Here is a 20,466-nt window from a genome sequence, read left to right as displayed (position 1 = left end):
TTTCTATTCTGTCCTCATTCACATTGCTCTGAATATATGAGTAAGCATGGTCTAGATTCAAATATAATAGGGACTAGAAGAACTAACAGATGAATATAGGAATACTGTTGTTTGTCTACACACATATTGAATTATTGAACATGCATGTTTCACTTGAGATTACATAGTGAAGGAAACCACAAGAAAAAATTTGAATAGGCAATATAAGAGCAGTGAAGGAAAAAAATGAAAAACTTAACATTGAAAGATCAACTGCACAAAAATGTAACATTCAGAGAATAAAGACACATTATAAATGAATGCTTTCAGATCAGCACAGATATATTAAAACAGTTATTGAATTTTAAAAATTCCCTCCCCCAAAATCCAGGTTTTTCCTTTGTAGAAATTCAACAACAAAAATCATTATCCCTTGATTCCAACAAATCTGTCACCTTAAGATGCAAGTGCAGAATGAAGAGTCACTATACTGAAATTCAGCTTTGTTTACAACAGCGACAGGAACTGTTTTTCTAAAAATCTAAACTTCTCTGAAGTTCTTATTTTAATCTCTGCATTTTTTGTGGATCAGTCAAAAGAAACTGTCATATTCTGGTGTCTAACTATAAATAGCCAAGCAACAAAAACTATAAGAAGTTTTGGTTGGTTTTTTTTTTTTTCCCCAAAGAAAAACAACACTTTTTTCTTTTCTTGTTCTAATTGTTCTTTCTTGATTAATATATCTGCAATAGTAACCTCACTGAGGGTCTCTACTGTTCACTAAAGATAATACAGCTAATTACATTGCAGTTTCCTACCTATTTTTCAATGAATTTCATAATTTTGCTTTTTTCTTCCCTTTGAGATTATTTTCATGTCAAAAAATTACAGAGGACCCTGTTATGAGGAAACTTTTAATGTAGATTTTTTTATACTGAATTTGATTTTGTTTCTAAGTACATTGAAACAAGCACTGGTTTTTTCTTCCTTGCCAGTAAGACAAGAATGTTTCTATTTATAGCATAAAGTCATATGCTATTTTAATAGGGACAAACTTGTTTCAGCATTAAGTTAGAACTGCATTAACATAATTCTTCTGCAAGCAAGGGAACAGAGAGAAGAAGTGCAGAAAAAAACCTCCAGGATATGTAAGGGAAACAAGGGATAATTACAATACTGTAATCACATTAATACAGTGAGCATGAAAAATGTCCAGGGTTTGCAATATATTCCCTTCACATGCAATACAGTGTTCAGGATATCTGCTTCAATCAGCTGCAGATGCACCACTAGAGGTGAAGGATTATAAAAAAAAAATAAAATTGCAGTTACTAATTTAACCGCAGGGCATCATAAGCAGGGACCAAGTGAAACCAACAGAAAGATGACTACATGCTTCAGTAGATATGGTTAAATCTGAATCTTCCCCATCAGACACACTTCTGAAGCGCTACCTGAAGGGAATGACACGCAGGCAAATACCAGATTGTTAGCAAAGCTATGCAGTTAAAAGCACCAGCCACGCTTCCTTGCCTTCACCAAGTTCCACTTGAGCGGAGCTCTAGCTGCAGTCAATTCCTGCACAGCTGCTGAGGGCACCAGTTTAATCCTGGGGATGGCTGGAAGGTGGAGGCACACAGCGCATGGACTGAGGGAGACCATTGGAAACAACGGGGAGTTTTGGCCTGGATGTCAAGTATCAATGCAAGCAGCACAGAGATTGCTGCATCCACCCTGTTATGAAACTATTCAACCAAATCAGCATCACTTGAGTCCTGAGATGTGCATCTGCCACATGTGAGGGTTGTTCTGCTTCTCAGGTGGATGAAGTCCAGACAGATGCACCCTGCCTATCGTGCAAAGGCAGTGTAGAAATGCCTATGTATGTGTCAAAATGGGATTGTTCTATTTAGACTGCAGTGTTTTCTGAGTACTTTTTTTAATATGGCTGTATTCTGGAGGCAGCTGGAAAGAGGCTGTTGAAATTACAAAGAAAAAATTATTTCAGAGCCCAGGACAACTTAAAGTAAAAACATTCCTAAAATTTATACATTATTGATAATCTTTCTGCAATATATATTTCTTACTAGGACTTTTACAGTTATATAAAACAATTTAATTTTCAATTTCTGAAATATTATGACAGCAACTATCTTATTGTATTACCTTTCTTCATTCCATCTTAGCCTCAATGCCTCATCTGATTTTACTTTGTGTTAGGTAATAGAAATGTTGCATTGTTACCCACTGGCTGTTCTTACCTGGAGAATCTACAAATTTACAGTAACCAAATATGTAAAAAGATAACTAATTAGAAAAAATCAGTTTAGTCACTGAAGGAGAATGTCACAGCACAAACCAGTTGTGTGGTATTATATAGGCAGCATCTCCACTCAAATTTTACAAACAATAATAGATACATATGTCAAATAAAAGTTATGATTTTCATATATTTGATGTACTAGCATATCTAGTTTCCTACTGAAATTAGGGTTCCATATTTTGTTCCAAAGTACAACAAAATACTAGCAAGATGCATAGATTTTATATTCAAGATGATAGAATTTCTGAAATTAGAGAACAAGATAATTTAGCACATTTAATGTAAAAGTACCGGGACTTCTAGAGAAAAAAGAAGAAATAGAAATTCAGTGAGCACTGATAGACATTTCTATTTAACACATTGGCTCTTCAGCTGGTAAAAAGGATAGTCTGAAAATTTTATGTTTTAAATTATTGTGAACTAGAGACTGGTTAACCTTAAAAAGAATGCAGCTTCTCTTCGACTTTCCTGTTGGCAAAGCTCATCTGAACCGACCAGTGTGTAGTCTGAGGATACAACCACATGGCTAATCAATCATGCTTCATGTCTGACTTACTAGCCAAGGTTTCCCTGCTACAGGCCTTCTTCACAAATTGTGTCTCAACATGAAGGCAGAACTCATGGTATGTTGAACTTTTCAACTTGTTTTAAAAAAAGAAAGAAAAAGGAAAAAATTAGAAAGTTATTTTTGCTACTGTGAATTACTCAGAGTTTAAAAGTGCAATTTAAAGCATAAGATGTAGATATGGGATGTCATAGACATGTTGTTGTACAGTGGCATAAAAGGGCACAAAGAAAACCAGTTTTCTTCTGAAGGGAATTTTGACACATGAGAACTGGGCACTAGGTGGCATCTGAAACATTCAGAGCTATTGTATGATCTGGCAGAGTAACAAGCATTTCCTTTTTTATATATCTTAGAGATAAGAATATTTCAATTTCTCATATTGATTCCATACGCTTTGTATGTATCTGTTGTTGTTTATGTGTGGAACTACTACAGGGAGACACTGTAGTGCCCCATTAGAAATCCAAACGTTTGGGGCAATTGTACCACCTGCTTCTTTTACTCAAAGGCCATGTTGTCTCTTACAGTGAAATTTCAGTCTGGCTTCCACCATTACTTTTGGTATGAAAACCTGTGACAACACTGGTTACAGGAGGCATGTTAACGAATTTAGACTTACATTTCTGTATGTTCTAAATGCTTCTGGTTAAGAAGAAGAAAAAAAAGAATAAAATTTGAGAAAGGAAAGATGGCCTTAGTTTTGTGATTTAATTTTCATTTGGAAAGTCTTATGGTTTAGAATTTTCCTTTAGAAGATTAAATCATTGTTCTCTCCCAAATCTGTATCAGAGTTGTTTTTGCAGTACACCATTTCTTGATGGAATTAATGCCCTTATTGTATTTGATGGCAAAGGGTCAAAATCAGCTTTATGAGATGTCCTGAGGACATTACCCAACTCTTCAGAGGTCTTTTTTAAATTCCATTGTGCATCTCAGCTGGTGGGTAGAGAATTTTGCTCAGTTGGTAGGATACATGGTGGCTGGGCAATGCCTTTGTTGAGCCAATACTCGACAAATTTCTTGAATGTTCTTTTTTTACAAGTCTTTTTTTTAGAAGTTTATCCTTTTATGTCTCAAGGTCTCAGAACATCAACTGAAATTTAAAGCCCTCACTCCAAGCTTCCATTTAAAGTATTTTTGTGAATGCTTCATGGTGCACCAGAATATCTTTCAGGCTTTATATGGCTGTCATACAGTTTATTCACTTGAACATGTTTTATTGCATTATATATCTGTCATTATTATTTAGTCATACTCTGAAGAATGCAAATTGTAATAATGTAGAAAAATTGTGAGCTAATTTTTTTTTCATTCTAAAATACATCATGTTACTATTTATTGAATTATTTTTTTATCAAAATACAGAAATAAAATCTCCACTCTAGATTAGGATGGAAGTGTAATCTCATTTGCTTACATCAGACTGTATCAAAGATCATGTATTCAGAATATGGCTGAAAACAGTCTTGATGCATTAGGCAGAGAAAATTTATGGCTAAAAGTGTACAACTAGTAGTAGTAAAGCTCCTTTATTTTGATCATTTTTTTAAGTGTTTATGATACAACTCAGAAGTACATCCAAAACCTTGCATAATAAAGTGCTATTCTCAGAGTCATTTTTCTAACACAATCATACATTCAAAGTCTAAAGCAGAAGGCTACTAAATGCAGTCCTGTTTACTAGACTCGTCTTTCTGGTTAATGCTTATCTTGGGTGTAATATGAATTTTTCATTAAAAATGTCCAGATGAGAGACCATTAAAAAGTGCTAGATCAAGGGTATTTGCATTATTATGCTTTTAATGGTTCTTGCCCTGATAATTTTACAGAACTAAAATGCATTATGGCTTATTGACTCCATTTCATAAGGTGAAATAATAGAACATTACCGATCTTGTCCAAATTACTTACATGATGATTACTTAACCAAGAAAGATGGTGTGATCAAATTAATGGATAGCAATGTACATAAACATCTGCCATAGGCCACTCATCAAGACCAACTACAAAACCTTTGAATAACTTATATTCCATAAAAATTTTGTTTTATGAATCAGTGCTGAGATGTGCATCCACAGTGTTGTACCTTTCAAAAGTCATATTTCCCTATGAGAGAAAAGGTACATTATACAGCAAACATGAAAAATTTAAAACTGCTTTTCCTACCTATTCCAAATTTACTTTTCACTTTTAGTAAGAATATCCAGATGTCCTTCACTCGAGAAGCATTCAACTCTAATTGTTATTTTATTTCAACATTATGCTATCATTTTCCTGTTGCAAGAGTTAACATTAGTATCACTAGTATCATTAGAATCAGAGACTGGTTTGGCTGGACCTTAAAGATTATCGAGTTCCAATGCCCCTAACAGGGGGAGGGACACCTTCCAGTTGACCAGGTTGCTCAAAACCCCATCCAACCTGGCCATGAGCTCTGCCAAGACTGGGTCATCCATAACTCCTCTGGGTAACCTGTTCCAGTGTCTCACCACCCTCTCAGTAAAGAATTTCTTCATCATGTTGCTGTTCAGCATCCTATTATCACCTTCGTTGCATGGGCTTAGAGAACAGTTCTAAGAGAACATCTCTCAAGTCTCAAAATTTGTGTGCTTTGCCTTATGCTGGAGGCAAGTTCCCAAGTTCCCTGGAACATTTGGAAAAACATTTTCAGAATTCTGAAGCATGGGAAAGTGAAAATAGTGCATTGTTTGATGAAACATGATTTTGTTATGCAGGAGTGGTTTTAAATTCTGAAGAAAGAAAGAACTTTCAAATTGATTGATGTACCAACATTCTTCCGTAAGCAAGTAACACCTGGCAGAGTGGGCACTGATTTATATAAGCTATTCTTTGGGGATCTCGAGGAAAAGTGGTTAATCAAGACTTTTTTCTTAAGTGGTTAATCAAGACTCTTTTATTAACAGTCAAAAGTTAAATAACATATCAATGTGAACAATTCACAACAGTATTGATTCTGAGCTATGGACTATTGTGGGTATCATTTTTTTCCCCAGACATTTTAATATCAAAAGTGCTATCTGCAGTTTCTAATCTGAGTCTTGCAGGATCAGAGATCAAACAACTTGCTTTGCTTTTCCTTCTTTAAAATAACTGGTTTGAGACACAAGTAATAAAAGGCATTTAATCTTATTTTATAGATGTAATAATGGAGAGCAACAGCCAAGTAATTAATGAGACGTAAGCATGTAAAATTTCTCTCTTCAAAGTCTCCTTTTGTAAATAATATAAGCTAGAATTGACATAGAGAGCCCTCATATTGGCAGCCACAATAAGAACTGCTTTTATTCCTATCCCTTCATGTTAGTCTCTGTGGGTCATTCCTCTCTTGACTAATTTGTAATTGGATTGAATAGAAGTGATCATAACTTGAGAGGAAAGAAAGGATTATCATTTCTTTAACTCAAGATTTGCATTACCTTCACATTGAACATCTGTGTAGGTCACCATTTCTCTGGCTATCTCTACATGACAGGTTAATACGGAAACAGCTGTGACAGTCATGTCTCTGAAATTACTGATATTTCTGTATTGAAAAATGGCTTGAACAACGCCCTGTCAGCTTCTACTTTTAAATACTTTCAATACTCTCTGATTTTATTGAAAAAAAAGAAAAATGTTCTAGGAAAAGCCTGCTGCAGTGCTGCACAAATCACTGTTTGACAGAGCTTATGAAGTGTTCGTTGTGGTGCTAACTCACTGAAAGATCATATATCTTACTGAGATCTTTGCAAAACTTCTTTAAAGAGTGACAGATTGGTGTGTTAGAAGAGCTAAACAGCGTCAAAGAAATATATGTTATACAAGTAGGTTGTTAACACAGTGTGAAATGGTGGGGAATACGCAGAAATCTGTCCTCTGCTCTATATCTGACATGCTCAATCACGTGATACAGAGTTCTACATTTATGTGTAAGGAGCAAGAGATTGCCAGTGTCAATTGACAGACAAATATCCCCTATTTTCAGATTAATTTTCCATTTTTGTTGGACACACACTTACAAACTGATGAACATTTGAGGTTTTTCCTCCTTTTTCCCCTGTAAAATAAAGATGAATGGGAAAAATGAGGAGAAAAATCCATTTTTAAATTTTTTCTCAACAAGTTTAGAAAGATGTGTTTTCATTCAGGAAAAAAAAAACCCTTGTATCAGACACATTTGTAACAATTGAAGTACTTTTGCAATTAACATGGACTTGATTATCAGATCTTATCTGAATTGATGTATTGGCCAAATGTAAACAAAAGTCTATAAGGAAAATTCTAAATATAATTAAAAAAAAAAAAAGATTGAGTCAGGTGCAAGGAAGTTTACCGATGTCCAGACTTCTTTTTTGTGTCTTAGCACTCTGAATGCTCAGTCCAACATTCTTCTGCAATAAGTTTTTCTGTAATAAGTTTGCTATTTGGGGATAACATCTGGAAATCCTGAAAAACATTTATTATTTATCAATTAATCAAATATTTACTAAAAGACATAGGACACTACATAGACAACACTATAGTGTTAATGGGATTTCTGGAGTATCTACCTTATTTCAAGGCAAATCAAACATAGCTTCTTTATAACATATTTTCTTCCCTCTACATATAGTTTAAATAAAGAAAATTGAGTTATTAACTCTTATTATAATAGATCTGAATATATATAAGCTGAAATTTTTTATTATAATTTGAGTCTCTTTTTTTTTCCCCAGTACTTTATTCCATTTAAAATCTCTCACTTCTTTAATGTAATGTTCTGCCTTCTCTTACATTAGCAACTTTTGCACAAAGATACTGGGAATATGCTGAGACATAAGCAAAACTATGTAATCTCAACTGCAATGAGTCTGTGTGTTTCTGCTTTCCTAAATTAGATTTACAAGAGGATTTAAATATAAAGTCTACAGTTATGGTACAGTTGACTACTGTTGTAGTCATCAGTGCTGTTTTTAAAAAGTAACAATACCTAAATTAATCAAATCTACAAATTGGAGATAAATTTTAGATAGCATTTCAAATTTATACTGTGATCTCCCCTCATTCACAGTTTTAATGAGCATTTTTTAATTATGTTTAGAAAGCTTCACTGGTAACTCTGGTGCATTAGTTCTGTGACATCAAAAATTGGATTGAGAGTAAAGAATAAAAATCCTTATTTGTTTAAAATATTTCATTTGCTTTTGTGAAATAAAAGATATTTGGAAACAAAGTGATTTAATGAAATCAGCAATTACAAACTTTCCTTAGCAGATGTTTCCTTGCATTGCTACATTGCTGATATAAGTAATTTTTCAACAAAATTACAATTTATGGGACTATTTAGCTATTAAAACTGTTAAGTTGTTTAGCTGTGTTTGAAAAAAGCTTAAATATGTGATTAGATATCAAGCTCCAGATGAATAAGGACTTGCTGTACTTGGTGATGAAAATTATTGTGGCTGAATAAAGAAATAAAGCTTTTTTATTGTTGTCTGTATTTCTATGTGTATGTATACTGGGATTGTATTTAGAAACTTATTTAAATTGTAGAGATAATAGAAAATGTCTCAGATATAGTTTTTTCTTGAAAATACATGGGTGAAGTGTACTTTTGGTTATGCAAAGCCAAACTAGTTTAATACCTTTCCTTGGAAAAGTACATTAATTTCTCTGCACTGCTTTCTCCTTCAATCTTTACTGAGATCAGTCTGCTCCTGGTGGTACAAAAGGAAAACAATCCCCAGAACACCTCGAGTTTGACTGCAACATCAAATTTTCTTGCTTGCTCTTCCAAAATCAGTGCTGTTTTCAGCATTGTAGTCCTTTGGCTCACAGCCAAAACTAAAGTTCCAAGCATCAGCAGTGTCTAGAAATGCCAGTTATTGTTTAAAACTACCACTATTTTCAATTTGTACATGTCAGAGCATCACACAACACTGAAGTGTCCTTTTTCACCACAGCATTGGAATAAAGGGTAATTTTTTTACAAGGGTTTAGAAACAAATGTCAAGGCAACCTCAAATGCAAATCAATTCACATATTGAATTCAAGAAATCAAAATACATCACCTCAGTTCCTGGTGAAATGCTTTCCTAAATGCCATTCATTTCTGATCAATAATGAATCCATCCTATATATTTTAGTCCTAACTAATACCAGATCCATTTGAATGACCTATTGATAATTACATAATCTTCACTTGAAAATGAAATCATTCAATCTTTTAAGAATTTATACACAGTAAAATTCTTTAATTCAGGGGATCATGATTGCTTCCATTTTAAGAAATAGTGTTTTCATTTAAATATCTCCCTACCCTTAACAAGTAATAATTCCACCTGATATGTGGAGCATATAGGAAGATATGTTTTACAACACAAGCCCTCCTTTTGATCATGAACCATCTAGAATTTTCTTCTTTAAACTCTGTAAGAAGAACAATAAAAACCCCACTAATTTCTGAAGTAAATCCATAAACCTGTATGCTCATATCAGCCCTTTCTGATATTATTATTTTTGGTTATCTGTTTTCTGTGTCAAAACTACACTGGCCTCAGGTAATTTCAGAGGATTTTAAATAATCTGAGTCAACAGTTTTCAATATATACAGGAGAAAATGGTGGCAAAATTACCAGTGTCTAGAAGGCTCACATAGTGGTTTTTTTCCTAAAAGACCTTTCATATTTTAGTTGCTCAAGAATGATTCTGCTTAAAATCCAGTGATTTTATAGCTGAAAACCAAAATTACTGGAAGAAAACTGAAATTTTTATTCAGTTATAAATGTTAGACATTAGGCATGAATTTCATAATTTTCAAAGAAAAAATATATAAAAGGAGAAATTATTTTTAAGATAATGCGGAGCACAAAGAGGCTGTGATTGCCTGGAAAAAAAAAAAAAGTACTTAAAAAAAATCTGTCAAAAGAAGCTTATTATTTCATTCCTTCTCATTATGCTGATCATCTTCCAGTTTTTGTGAGACAGAGTTTCTTGAACTGCATCCTCCTTCAATCCAAAAGTATTCAATCCTCCTAACATGAAGAACAGGCAAAGGCCTGGCAGTGTCTCATGTGTCCTTGGTGTCAGCAGCAGAATCCTTGGGACCAGAGGAGAGGAAGGCCCCGCATCCCACTCTCCCTGTTTGGTCTAACTGAGCTTGAGGGAGCAGTGAGAAGCCTTTGTCATTAAAGTGCAGAAATTTCATTCCAAAGGTTTGAAAATACAGAGTCCTTTCTGGCGGCTTTGCATAACCACAGTCCCACTGAACTTGGCCTCTACAGTTCTGTGTGATAGCCATAATTAGGCAAGGTAATGAGACACAAAAAGTTTACCTTGTTAAAGTTTCAAGATCTTCTTGAATGTAGAAAACTTACAAAGCTTTTCAAGTTTTTCAGACAGGAAGAAAAAACTTCCTCCCAGAAATTAAGACTTGGAAAATGGGAAAAATTCACTTTAAACATAACTTTTAAAAATATAAACAACAGAAAATATGACATCCCTTTATTAAATACATTTATATAATGATAAGTAACCCAATCTGCAATATTTCAAAGGAAAGCTGTTTCTCAAGCTAAATGTTACATACAGAAACTATAAATAACCTGGAGAGAATTTAATGAAGATTCACTTTTAAAGTCAGTTCTGAAGGAGCATTCCATGAAGTTGTGTTGTAAATATGGCACACCATAGCAAGTAGATTCACTTAATCATTTAAATATATCATTTCCATGAAACATATTCAGATAAGAGCTGTATTGTTAAAGAATTTTATCATTATATGTTTCAGGTGTTGATATATTATTACCTCAAACTTTTTCATGCATTAAGTACTTCTTATCTGTCCTTGACCATTTCTTAAAGACATTACTACTTTGATTGAATTCACACTATTTTGAGATGATTTTAATTTGAATAATATTTACCTGGTGAAATTAATTAGCTTTCAGTTTGCTAAAAGTGCTTTGGTATTTGTATTAATAGTACATTTTCCTAGAATTCAGAATTATTTTTTCCTCAGTTCAGAGTTTGCTTGAGGTTTAGTCTATTTGGGTTTTCACTTCCAACAGTCTTGCTTTCAGCAATCTTTCCTGGTAAAAATCTACTGCCTTGTCATTCTAGAAATTTAATTCAATTTCTCTTTTGAAAACACATTATAGCATATGGTTATGCTGTTGGTACTGTTTTGACCTAAGTAATTACCTAAATGATGTTTTATGAAGCTGATAAATCCCATTTTTTTCCTCACTTGTTTGTTTCCAGAAAATGTTTTTACTCAGGATAATATCTTGAGATCCCAGATAAAACATAGTATTTAAAATGAAGAACATAATCAGGGCATTGTGTCTTGGATTAGAAAATAGCTTGCATTTCAAAATAGTTCAGCAGAATTAATTATTCATATTGCAATTGGCTGGGATAAAGGATTTAATATTGGTATTGGCATGAAGGTATCATGACATTTTTAAGGGTTTCCTTGGAATCTGTATTATACTTCTATTTTTCTGATTACAACACTAATTTAGCCATCCCATAATTTAGTGCTATCTCTAAGGAAAAATTACAGCTGAGGAGAACAATTGCAAATGGGTCTTTGAGCAGCAATCCAGAGAATATAGAAATTTTGCATATAAATTGAGACATACAAAGGGTTGCTGTAGCTCTTTCATTACCATCAGGCCATCCTGTTCATTGCAACTTGCTGCCTGTCCTGCTGCCACAAACACAGAGCTTCTACAGGTGACAGCAAGAGATTTTGAGGGCACAAAATGTTTTGGGTTTTTTTTTTTTTTTTTTTTTAATTTAGGGACTATTTAAATTTAAAAATGCATATACTTCCATGTTCCAAGCATGGTAAATAGGATGTAAAATAGAATCAGAACAGAAGAGGGTTTGTTACAGGAGCAGCAGAAAGGAAAATTTCTTCATTGTGGAAACCCAGGGCGCTGGGAATATTTCTCTGTCTGCTCTAGGGTGTCCCGACCCCCAGGGGAGCACTGACTTTGACCTTCATCCATGGAGAAAGTTTCCTAGACTTCAAGATAGACTAGAATCCACAAAAGTGTGAAATAGATTATAGAGAGTAGTGTAGGTGTATCACTTAGGTGAGAAATTTAGATTTTGGAATTTTTAGTATGTTGTGGATGGGAGCAAGATGGAGAGCACAGGGTGTTGTCCTGGGTTTCTTCTTCATGCTTCTTCTTCCTTCTTCATGCTTCTTCTTCCTGGGTTTGGGTGGCATTTTGTAATTGGGCAGAAAAGTCCGCATTACGGGCTCTTTGGGATCAGTAATTGGGTTAAAAGGGGAAATAATCTAGGTGTCAGTTCTTAATTGGATAGTTTAGTCCTAAGAGACCTTGTAACAAGAGATTGTTGGCCATTTTTGTGGTGCTTTTCCAGTGTGCTATGCCTGGTGTGGACAGTGTGCAAAACTTTAGATAAGATAATGATGAACAAGAACCTGAAGACCAAAAAAATCCAGTGCACCTCTCTTTCCTGATGCAAAACCGCTCCAGGTATCTCCCCTGACAGGGGAGCCCCCCAGGCGGGCCCAGCCTGAGGGCCAGAGATTGAGAAATCAACACTTTATCACTATAACCTCTATGTCTGTCTTCTTGTATCTTTATTATGATTTTAATTAGCATTGGGTCTTGTTTTAAACTATCAGTTAATTCTACTACACAGAAAGTTGGTAAAGTACTCTCATGGGCAGGGAAGTGGCAGTCAGGGTGTAGTTTCTGTGAATGTAGGAGTGAAAGGAGTGACAATATATTCTCTACCACAGGAAGCAGAGGAAGTTGCTTATCTTTGCTTATTTTTATTAGAAGTTGCTTATATTTGTTGATATTTTGTGATGCTTTCATGATGAAATATATCCTTGGTCATGGAGCCATGGTGTCCTAATGTGCCAACTTCCTTTTTCTTTTTTTTTTTTTCAGTTTTTGCAATGCCAGAGATTTGCCATATTAGTGATCATGCAGATCCTTATATATTTCAGGATTTTGATTGCTATATGCTTCTTAATATTCAAATTATTCATAATGTTGAACAGCAAAGCAAAGATCTCATCAATGCTGCTATAAATTTGAAATTATGCAGATGTATTGATTTCAAAGTGGGGCAATTGCCCCAAGGCATAAGTTAAATTAATATCAACAGCATCACTAACTTGTCAAGTATTTTGCATTTATATAAATTTCAAATTAAATCAGATTTAGCCTGATACATTTTATAGACTAAAAGAAACTAGTAGCTTAATATAATATTCAGTTATTTCTCTGCAGTTAGCATATAATTTGCCCTCATCCCATTCATTTACCTCTTTATGGTTTTAGTTCATTTCTTTTTATATGTCTGCCAGAACAGTCATCTCTTGAATGACTTGAGAAATCTGAGTCTAAGGTTAGAAGTGACATGTCACGAACATCCTAAAACTTGGGGTTTCTAAACCTCAGATCAACAGATTTAGATATATTTTAAGATGCCATCTGGTAGCTTTATACATAACAACAAAAATTTTGAAATAAGAGCCCTTATTTATTAAACAATGATGGTTATCTTAACATAATTCATTTACTAGTAGTGGTGATTTGCGTGAAATAAAAATTGTTAAGCAGCATTCAATTGATTTGTGATACTATACCAGCAATTTCTTCTCTCATATTTGATGTATAACATGTGAAACTTTACAGACAAAGCAAAGCTTCCTAATGACCTAGAAGCATATTAAATAACTTAAACCATCAATCAGGAAGCCAAACTACCAAACACCTAAAAAATCCTCTTTTTTTTCTTTTTTTTTTTTTTTTTAACATGGCTGTTTCTTAGCTGGACATGTACCTGCTCCCATTTTCCATCATAAAGATGCAACTTTTCTAGCTGCTTAAGGACTGTTCCTAAATCATGAAAGTAATTCATAAAAGCCCTTCATCAAGATAAATTATAATTTATTTTGTCTCCAAGAATAAGTGCCTTGGAATTATTTTTTTTCCAACGCTACCAAACCATGATAAAAGTAACTATCTCTTTTTCTTGCCATTATTTTGAAATCCTTAACTGATTATTTTTGAAATTATTTTGAGGAGAATAAATCCAATGATGATCTAATTGTAAAAAAGTTGCCATATTCTCTGTTGCTTTATCTAGATTTTTACACCCATCTTCCAAGGCAAAAATCTAAAAAGTTGAATTCCATGTCTTATTTCCATGTTTTACACACTGAAAAAGTGAATACCAAGGAAAGATAGTTCCCATATATGGGTATTTTCCATGGGAATATACAGAATTTTGTAGCTGGTAAAACCATGCAAAGCAAGTGATTTTTATACACTTGTCAATGGGGAGGTTGAGGCTGCATAAATGTTAATAAAGAAATAGGTCAGCAACCATTCACTACCCCTGAGAACCAGTGGAAATCCATGGTGAAAATCCTTATGTTCTAGTATTTTCCCAAACTATGACAGCCTCATCCACACATGAAGTCCCATACATCATGCCTTTGAATTGTATCAGGGTGCTAATTTATAGAAATGGAAAAATGCTAGGGAGTAAATATTACAATTAAATAGCAGAGATGATCACCCACTAGGGTTGATCTAGACCAATCCTATAGAAATTTGGTTTACCACTGTTCATACAACTGAAGTATTTCAGTCGGTGCGGCATAAATGTCTTTCCATCTGCTCTAATCAGGTTCCTTGTTAATTAAAACCATGGAACTATTCTTACAAAGCTCAAGCTGGGATCATTGTTTTATCTTTAACTTTGATGCAGTTGCAAGTGGCAGATGCGATGTGGATGAAGGAAATGCATTCCCTGAGCAAGAGCTCTATGTAGGAGGCTCTGGGAATCACTCTTAATAGCAGTGTTAAGCAGAAGGAAGGCCCCTATAGCAAAAATTTGAAATTAAATTTCCAGAATATTGGAAATTTTGAGGGGCAAGCACTCCATATGGAGGGAAGACATACTTGTATTTATTTGTGTTGACACCATTTGGATGGGAAATAAAATCTGTGTGGCAGCAAGATTGCTGCTAGGGCTGATGAAAGATGCTGGGGAAGGACTTTGCCTTCCTAATGTAGATGAGTACAGAGTCTGGATAAATTGGATTCTTGAAGCACACCTCTTTTTCCTCCAGTTTAAAAAGAAGAAAACAGTGTTTAGGTCATATGTACACTATAGATGCCTTAAATTAGGTGACACGGTATTTATCTGTTTCATTAGAATCTAATCAGACCATTTAGGATTCTACATAACTTTACAGACAACTGAAATAGAAAAAAGTATGGAGTTGGGAATTTTCTTCCTCAGATTAAGTAAATATAGCATTTTCTGACTTGGTCCTTTTTTTGTGTTTTTGTTTGGTTTGTTGGTTTTTTGTTTTGTGTTTTGTTTAGGTGCTTGTTTGTTTGGGTGCTTGTTTTTATTTAAATTAAAACATAACTTTTCCAAATATTTATTCAACATATAACATCCAGATGCTTTGCTGAATTTTAATTTTCTAAATTACATCAACATTTATATCAAGATCTTCTATTAAAAAAAATTACAAAAAGACATTACCAAGAAAGATATGTACCAATCAAAACTATAAAACTAAAACTTATTTTAATCTTATACCCACTGACATATAAATTCAGAACTTTACTATCCAGAATGCTTCCAGAACCAGTTTTATCAGACCAAGAAATAAAAAGAAACCCATGGCTGTTACACAATAAATTTTTCCATGACCAAAGACCAACTTGTATAAAATAAACAAATTGTTGGTTTTTTTTTCTCCAAGTACCACACTACACATTCTTTCAAGTATCACAAAGTATCAGAGAGAGGAGAAACACATTAAAATGCATCAGGTTTGGAAAAAACCCAGAGTGCAGTGAACACTAACACATGCATATTATTTGCAGAAGAAACTTAAAACGTTTATAATTATTGTTTATGGTTCTGGTAACCCAAATAGATCTTCCCTAGTTAAAATGTTAAAAAATTTCTAGGTGAAATCCCTGCTCAGAATTTTTATTTCTTTCACTGTGAATTATTTTTTTTCAGTTACACTTCTGGACCTTGGCTGTGCCAGCATGACCTGAGCTACAGAGATGACAAGCTAGTCACTTGAGGAGCAGGGTTAACCCTGAAGAGCCCTTTAGAAAGGCTGGCAAATACAATTCTTTCAGCATAGCCAAAGGTGACCATGCAGCAAGAGTTCTCTTTAATTCATGTTGGTTTCCAAGTCATGATTAATAAAGCTGACAGTAGTTCTGCTCAACAGACAGACACTGCACAACGGGTGAAAAAGCTTCTCCTGCTCAATAGTACTGTGCATCAGTCATAATTGTTTTGTGATAGGAAGTGCATAAATGCTGCTTTTGTGTCAAAGCAAAATAAAAAAAAAAAGCTTAAAAAATACAGCAACAGGATGCAAAAAATAGACTTTCCAGGACAATAGATGATTATAATAAATTCAGATATATATAGTGTAGTTACTTATGAACTGTTCATCTGTGTTCCATTTATAATTAGTTGTAAACAGCATCATTAAAGAACAGTTAATTAGCTTAATGAATGGCATTAGTGTTATACCAAGTTGGGTGGCTCATGCTTTATTTCCTGTCATTTATAGAAAAAGAACAGCGATTATCTCACCTCCAGACATCAATATTGTTCACAACTGTGAATAATTAAGGCTAATCCAGCCTGAAAGCAATTCTGAAATAGTAGTCCTTAACATAATTAACTTAAATTAGAATATATAAAGTAAGTCTTGTCCATATTATTTTGCCCTAACTAATAAAGATATACTATAACTACTAATACTTTTAACTACCAGATAGTGCAGATAGGATTTTCTGTTTAATCTACAATAAATTAAAAGCAGCTGTACTTTGTCCTGTAGAAATGGATAAACAGTCTGTATTCACCAGATACATCTATTGGAAGCTGACTTTATTTGCCATGTATAAAAATTCATTTTGAACTTCATAATTTTTGACAGAGACGTCAGGGCTGGATGTCTAGAAAGAAGAATATATTTAATGGATTTATAAACACAACAAGACACATGCAGAATCATGCCATGAATAGGGACTTCAGAGGCCAAAATAAATACAGGTCTTTGACATAACTGCCTTTTAATAAAGCTGGAAAAACCCTTTTAATTTCAGTGCACAAGCAATGAATTTTTAACATATTCAAAATTAAAAAAATTATTTATTCACTATGAATAAAACCCCAACAAAATTATGAATAAAATAATAAAACTAATAATGAAAACTTTTGTGGAAACATAAAAAATGCAATATTTGCCTTACATATTCTCTGTTTCTGTTATATTTAAAGAACAAAAAGTTGAAGCTGAATCCAGGAAGATGCAAGAAATGTGATCTACCTTGTTTTTCCTCCCCTCTTCTGCAAAGAGCTAAATTACATGCAAAATACCTGTTTCTACTTATTATTTTTAGCATACATTTAAATAACTCTATTGGTGTGGTTTCTGTGCATCAAAAGTTATACACCGTGGAAATGTCAGGATAATTAGGCTACAGCCAAGCCTTTAATTCACCCATACAATTCACATTAATGTAATAGGGAGCTATACAAACAAACCAAGGGCAAGAAGTCCTGTGGCCCTTTGGAGCACTGTAAAACTGTAAGTTTTTATTAGGAAGTATTTTCTTGCTTTTGGCATCCTGTGAAAGCACTGAAGTTCTGAATTATAGAAGCAAAGGTTTTTTTTTTTCCATGATACTGACTGCTGAATGTTCTGACATAATTTTCTCTGCAAAAAATAGGTATAATTTGATGATCTTAACTGCGGTCATTTATTCCAAATGAAATGCTAGATTTTATCTTTGCCTTCAGGTAGAATTTGTGGGAAACTATGCTGGAACCCACAGTCCAAATTTTAATGGTGTCTAGACATAAAAAAACATCCTGCATACCAGAAGTGGGGCAAACAGAATATTAGCAGCATGTCATGTTTCAGCTCTGTCTGACATATTTTTCTACTGAACTATCAATTACCACTTCCCCATCTTGCCTAAGGTTGTACTAATACTGTCCTATCAAAGTGTCCATCTTTGTCATTGACTATCATAAGAATTCCTAGTCATTTCAAAAAGAGACTCTCCCAGCTATGCATATCCAAAATAAACCCCTTATCCAGAAAAGGAGACTGGTTTGTACACAGACTATATTTACATTTCTACCTTGCCATGGTATTAGGAAGCTTTAGTTGATGCATCTCATTTAGTGCTCCAAGTGCTCCACACGAAGTAAAGCAGACTCTGCCAGTGTTAATGATAGGAAGGGCAGACAGAGCTCAAAGCCTGCTTTTCACAGAAATAGAAGTTGGGCAAGAACAAACTGGTAAGAGATGTGACTGTTGTCATTAACTTTACATGTTAGTATTTGTTTTTCCATTTTTATACATATGTCAAGTGCAAGCTGGAGAAAAAATGGAAGTTCAAAAATAAGTTGGTGAAATTAAGATTTTAAAGACTACCCCTAGCTCAGTCTCCTGTCTCTTTTACAAGACCACTTCTTTTGGTGTTTGTCATCTTGAGCAAATGCTCCCAGAAATCACAGATCATTTGCTATCCACACAAGCAGATTATAGAATTAAAAATACAAGTTTCTTCCCTGGAGCTGAAGGCCTGGAACTCTTGACACTTGAAACTTGAAAGGGCTTGAATGGTTTCTCCTTCACAATTTAAAAAGTATTTTATACATTTTGCTGCTCTTCTTATGTTGCAGGCAGTAGAAATGCTGACGAATAGCATATTTAATTCAAAGCTTTTGTTCAACAGTTCACAGCAGAGAAATGACCTAGAATCCTCTAGATTTTCTATGACAGACATGCTGCAGTTATGGACCTTGTAGAGATTATTTTTAAAATATCATTGTTTCTAAAATGAAATCCTGTGGTGTCCTGGATCTCTCCTGATCTTTTAAAGACTTGGGCTAGGGTTGAAGGTGACTGTATAGATAGCAAGTCCTTTTTTTTCCATAATCTTACCAAATTTTAGCCTCAATAGTGATTTTTCCACACATGCTTTAGTGATTATTTAATTTTCTCATTTCTAACATTTCATTTCCCAGTACAGCCAAATGCTATTTGTTCACTTTTGCTTTTCCTATTTATTCACTAAATTGCAGGAGAGGAGAATTCAATTAAAATAAATACATTAAAGAGAACATATGAAGGGTTAATTGAATTTTGCAAGAATTGAATATAGTAGAACATAGAATGCAATAAGCATTTCATTTAAAAAAAAGGTGCTTTAATAAAAAGTTTATTTTCATTAGCTGACTTAAAACTGCTTTGACATTGAAAGCTTAATGGAGCACCTACAAAGACAATGAAAGAGCAATTTCTATCACCCCAGTGAAATTCTGTGAACAAATGATTATTTTATTTAAACTAAAACATATAGAAATATGGATCTATTAATTATTTGAATAGAATACTATGTTCTTGATTAAAAATATCTAAATACTGCATTTATAGCATAATTAAAATGCAATATTGCTTATGCTCTTGAAATAACTTCATATGATATATTAACATTTAAGAGATTTTTCCCCAGTTTGCAGGCTAAAGGCATCCCAACAGTGTTTTGTTCATAACAGAAGTAGGGGCGAAAGTTGCAGTGCACTGGGTAGAAGCACTGGCAGCAGTCACCTTGCCTGTAGCACTTTAGCACTCTCAGGATAAAGTCCTGGACAGTGATGAGCACTGATTCAATCCCCATCACAGTCCCCACTAACAGTCTATGAGCCCCTGGACTGCTCTGCAGGGAGAGGAACTAAGGTTGGTTTGGTTTAATGTTACTTCCAAATTGCAGGCAATATCTTATGATGGCTAATTAGACTGTGCCCTATCTATTTTTTTCCTTTTACTTTTCAATAAAATTATATAGAGCTCCTTTATGCAAAGAATAAAAAAAATATCAGGAGACATTTGCACTGACAAAGAGTTCTTTAGTAAGGTGCTGGTAGAGTTCTGGGGATGAGAAAAGCCTTCAAGCTCATTATTGTGTTGCTGCTCCTTTATAGGCCAGGAACTTTACTGGAAATCACCACCAGGCCTCTCCCTATTCACAAATCATACAGCGAGGCTGCATAGGAAATAAGAACAGTCTACTAATCCAGATCTTTTTTCTTTTCATTATAAATTCTGGCACTACACAGAACTTCTGGATCTTGCCTTGCCCTTGCTATGAGAAACCAGGGTATTTAAAGTGTTACGTGGCTTTTTAAATGATGGAAAAATACATTAATATAAATATATAATAGTATAAAACTTGTATATCAGTGATGTGCACCATACCATACCAATACCTATTGATCATGGTTCCTTCATACAGGAAAGAACCATAATAAGTAAATTATGGTTCTTTATCAAATCAGTCAATCATAATACTGTGCAACAGAATTAATATATAAATGAAAATATTTCATTTTATTACTTCATCTCTCTCTTACTGTGATCTTACTGTGATTTATCATGCTAATTTTCCTTTGTTAATATAATCCCCAATAGGACCATATTTTTAAATTTTTCTGTTTTAAGGAATTATATTTAAGTTGGGCAAGAAGATTTTTTTACAATGTAATT

At 33.9% G+C, this 20,466-nt stretch overlaps 1 protein-coding gene across 3 annotated transcripts in view; it reads right to left on the bottom strand.

Moving 5' to 3' along the window:
- CSMD3 (CUB and Sushi multiple domains 3) overlaps positions 1-20,466 on the bottom strand; it is a 581,587-nt gene that overhangs the window by 436,527 nt on the left and 124,594 nt on the right. The gene's annotated exons all lie outside the window — the stretch shown is intronic.

Source organism: Ammospiza nelsoni, chromosome 1 (genome assembly GCF_027579445.1).
Source record: "Ammospiza nelsoni isolate bAmmNel1 chromosome 1, bAmmNel1.pri, whole genome shotgun sequence".
NCBI classification, from domain to species: Eukaryota; Metazoa; Chordata; class Aves; order Passeriformes; family Passerellidae; genus Ammospiza; species Ammospiza nelsoni.
Note: the sequence above shows the minus strand (reverse complement) of the source record. Positions and strands in the feature narration are given on the sequence as shown.